General features: G+C 38.9%; 1 long non-coding RNA gene across 1 annotated transcript in view; it reads right to left on the reverse strand.

The window, feature by feature from the left end:
* Window positions 1–4,546, reverse strand: part of LOC102306410 — a 7,045-nt gene that overhangs the window by 1,584 nt on the left and 915 nt on the right. The gene's annotated exons all lie outside the window — the stretch shown is intronic.

Raw genomic sequence — 4,546 nt, forward strand, 5'->3', positions numbered from 1 at the left:
GTGTATGCCAATAATCTAAACATGAGCCAAAGGATATTAAAACCAAAAATATCTTTAGATATCTGAGTGATCTCCATGATGCAGTCAACCCCTATTGGCAGTTCCCAAGATCAATATCCATCAGCACAACCACGACTGTTTATTTAACTGGCGCAGCATCCAGGATTACCTGTCAACCTTGTCTGGTCTTTTTCTGTTGCCTTTTCTTTTCTGCTTTAAAATGATTAATCTGTTAACAAATAAATAAATACAAAATAATAAAATACCCAAAATATGAAGATAAATGGCAAGGTTCCAAAACTGAGTGTTTAACTCTCGACATTCTTATTGCTATCACCTGAGACAAATGACAACTAGGAAATATTTGCAGTTCAGCCTTAAAGGTTGTACACTTGTATATTTTAGGAAATGTCACTTAATTTTTTAAAATTAGTTTACTATACATTTTAAGAACTTAATCAAATCGATTCAGGTCTCTGTGAACTGAAATTGACTAAGGGATGAGCTTCACTACTCGACGCTTATCTGTGACACTAACTATAACCCCTTCACCAGTGTTTCCCAATCACTGTGCCGCGGCACATAGGTGTGCCGTGAGAAATGATCAGGTGTGCTGTGGAAGATTATCTGGTTCCACCTGATTAGTACCCTAAGCGACCGGCATGAGTAACAGGCAGAGCATTCTCTTCCACTAGAGGGCAGTACAACTACCTGCTCTAATTAAATGGGTAGCCAACTGCCAGTAAAACAGAAGAAGACAAAGAAGAAACTACATAATAGTCATGCTGTGAGTGAGACAACGCAGCGCGTAAAAGCAATAGACAAATGTTTGAAAAAGTAGTTAATCTGACCTGGATCATGGAGAAAATCCAGACCCAGATGAAGGCCCTAGCATGAGTAGTGGTCAGAAGAAAGCAAAAAGGGTATACCGGGGGCAAACCGAGCCAAGTCCCTTATTCCTGCTCTGCTTTTTGTTACATTTTTGTTTGGTGGGGTGCAGTGTGATTTTTCTCATTTGAAATATATGCCGTGGCTCCAAAAGGTTGGGAAACACTGTGTGTAGGGCAGTGTTTCCCTACACAGTGTAGGGCACGGGCAGTGTGTAGAACTAGGATTTCTAGGAACTAGGATTTCCTCCGAGCATTAAAATTCATATGGGCAATAATGACCCCTGGTTACGTCAAACGGAGGTCATTAAAATTAATATTGACTCTGTGTGCAACCAACGGTGTTGCCAAAACAATGTCAGACTCTGTAGTTTTCTCTGGTCCCCTCCCCAGTGGGCCCAGGAGTGACATGCTTAGCCACACATTCTCCTTTAAATGAAATTGCTGGCTGTCTGAGTGATGTGGGCTTTACACATAATTGGGCAACCTTCTGGCAGAAACCTGGTCTTGATGGGAGAGACGGCATCCATCCCACTTTGGATGGAGCAGCAGTTTGTATCATATCCATCTAATAGACTCCAATTTGTTCATGTAAATGGAGAGTCCTCTTCACACACTAAGGTTAATTATGGAGTTCCACATGGTTCTGTGTTAGGACCAATTCTGTTTACATTATACATGCTTCCAGTATCATTAGAAGACATAGCATACATTTTCACTGCTATGCAGATGACACCCAACTCTATCTATCCATGAAGCCAGATAACACACACCAATTAGTTAAACTGTAGGAATGTCTTAAAGACATAAAGACCTGGTTCACCTCTAATTTTCTGCTTCTAAATTCAGATAAAACTGAGGTTATTGTACTCGGCCCTGAAAATCTTAGAAATACAGTTTCTAACCAGATTCTTACACTGGATGGCATTACCTTGGCCTCCAGTAACAGAAGGAACCTTGGTCTAATTTTTGACCAGGATATGTCATTCAATGCACATATTAAACAAATATGGAAGAAAGCAGTCACTTTCTTCCATTTGGGCAATATCTCCAAAATTAGAAACATCCTGTCTCAGAGTGATAATGAAAAACTAGTTCATGCATTTATTACTTACAGGCTGGACTACCGTAATTTGTTATTATCAGGATGTCCTAAAAACTCCCTGAAAAGTCTTCAGTTGATCCGAAATGTTCAGCAAGAGTATTGACAGGGACTAGAAAGAGACAGCATATTTCTCCTATGTTGGCTTCCTTTCATTGACTCTCTGTTAAATACAGAACTGAATTTAAAGCCTTGCTCATCACATACAAGGTCTTGAATAATCAAGTCCAATCTCATCTTGATCACCTTATAGTACTGTATCACCCCATTACTACTTTTAATATTAGGCATAAAACTTTACTTCATGATAAAGCATATAGTTAGGGCTGGATCAGGTGACCCTGAATCCTCCCTTAGTTATGCTGCAATAGGTTTAGGCTGATAGGGGATTTCTATTATGGATTGAGTATTTCTTCTTTAGTCACCTTTTCCACTATGTGTTTATACACCTCTCTGCATTTAATTATTTCTGGCTGCTTTCCATGGGATGTGTTTGTCCTCTCCATATCTACTCATCCCCAACCGGTTGGGCCAGAAGGCCGCCCTTCCCTGAGCCCGATTCTGCTGTAGGTTTCTTCATATTAAAATTGAGTTTTTCCTTCCCACTGTCACTAACACGCTTGCTCATTGGGGGCCATATGATTGTTGGGGTTTTCTTTGTGTTATTGAGGGTCTTTACCTTTACAAAATAAAGTGTCTTTAGGTAACTGTTTTTTGGGATTTGGCATTATATAAATAAGATTGAAATGAGCTGAAATTGGACTAACTTTGAAATAGTGCACATACACAGGGTAAGAAAGCTTTTAAAGAAGGTGATCCTTGAATCTGATATTTCTACAGCAGTGTATGGAGCCATGGCCTTCATCCAGACTGAACAAGGGTACTGCTGCTGGCAGGAAAACTAGGTCAAGAATGGACCAGGTCCTTTAACAGTATGGACCTCCCTCAAAACATCTAGCAGTTTAGGTACTGTATGTGCATAAATAGAGCTTTCCCGTTGCTCTGTCTCTCTCTGATTCAGATATCTATGTGCACAAATGGTTTTCACATATATACGGATAAAATGTCTCATTAAGCTCCAAACAATCCGCTGATTAACTTATTAGTAAATTATCACACAAACATAGGTTAAGATTTACTGTGATTGTCTATATTATCTATCACTGTAATAACAAGCTCTATTACCTTGTTTTGTAATAGGTAATAAAAATAAGAAAATATATCATTTTAAAAATCTAAGTGTTTTAGGTACCTGCTTTTAAATGTAGTTGGTGGTTTTCCAAAAGCTCCAGCCCCTGCATAAAAACAGATGGAAGTAATGTCCACAAGGTTCAGGTCCAGCTGGAAGTGTTAACTTACCAGTAAACAAAGAAAAATTGTTCCGTCTTTTCTGTTTAGTTAACTCTTTGCTAACTCTGTTGTTCTTCTCTTTTCCATCCAGAGTTTACAGGAAGGTCAATGAGATTCTTTAAAATAGGGTTGATAGATATATATCGATAGATCTGCAATCACAAGCACTGCCTGTAGTATCCGCAATTTCTCAGAGAAGTCCCAGTTTCATCACTGTAGGTAACTGCTGGTGTCAAAGTACATGTTTCTACAATCTGAAAGAGAGCATAAATTCAACCTGCATGGTCAAGCATTACAGTTAGATTACACTGTCAAGACCAGACATTTGGTATTATCTTCTCTGAATATTGTTTGGCCACGGGAATAGTAGATACACTTGGCAGTGACCAAAGTTTTTAGTGGAATAATTAATTTCATCCATTAAAAATGGAGATGAAATGTTGTAGTTTATGGCTGTTTTCCTCAGGGAAAGGCTGGCTTGCAGTTAATGAATCAACTATATTTTTGCATCATAGGAAAATGTGCTTGGAGATAATTTAAGAGCCATCTGTGTGAAAGTAACATTTGAACTGGAAGTGATCCATTCAACAGGACCTATGAGCACTAGAGCACCCACCAAGACTCAGCTCAAAAAGATGAATCAGAGGTGAATGAATTATTGAGTCAAAACCCAGATTAACGTTGCTCTGAAAGATTTGAACAGGCAGTGCACACAAGAGAAAACCTCATAATTAAGACCTCATTAAGAGATAAAAACAGAATTACTGAAAATGTCAGCAGACATCACATTATGATAACAGACATTGTGGTATTTGCATCTGAATGTTTCGTGACATTATAAAATGTCGTATAGTGGCATCCCTTCAGCCAGTTGTCAGATCAGACTGGATTTCCTCTACTGAACTGTTCTGAGAAATCATAATATTCACACGTTTTGCTTGTTTAATGTTGATGTAAATGTGGTCATTGTGAGTCAGCATCCTCCACCCATAATCCCCTTTCTGTTGGGCTGTTTGTCTACTTGCTCATACATTTTTAATGGAGCTAACCAAATACACATGGAAACGCACACAATAAAAATCTGGCGGTTGTTGCAAATGGCAGCAGATGTACTTGTATGTCTACACACACACACACACACACACACACACACACACACACACACACGTTTGTGTTCACACATGAATTCTGAAAGGCCAGATGGTTC

The sequence above is a fragment of the Haplochromis burtoni genome, unplaced genomic scaffold (assembly GCF_018398535.1).
Source record: "Haplochromis burtoni strain Fernald_Lab_line unplaced genomic scaffold, NCSU_Asbu1 Contig_736, whole genome shotgun sequence".
NCBI classification, from domain to species: Eukaryota; Metazoa; Chordata; class Actinopteri; order Cichliformes; family Cichlidae; genus Haplochromis; species Haplochromis burtoni.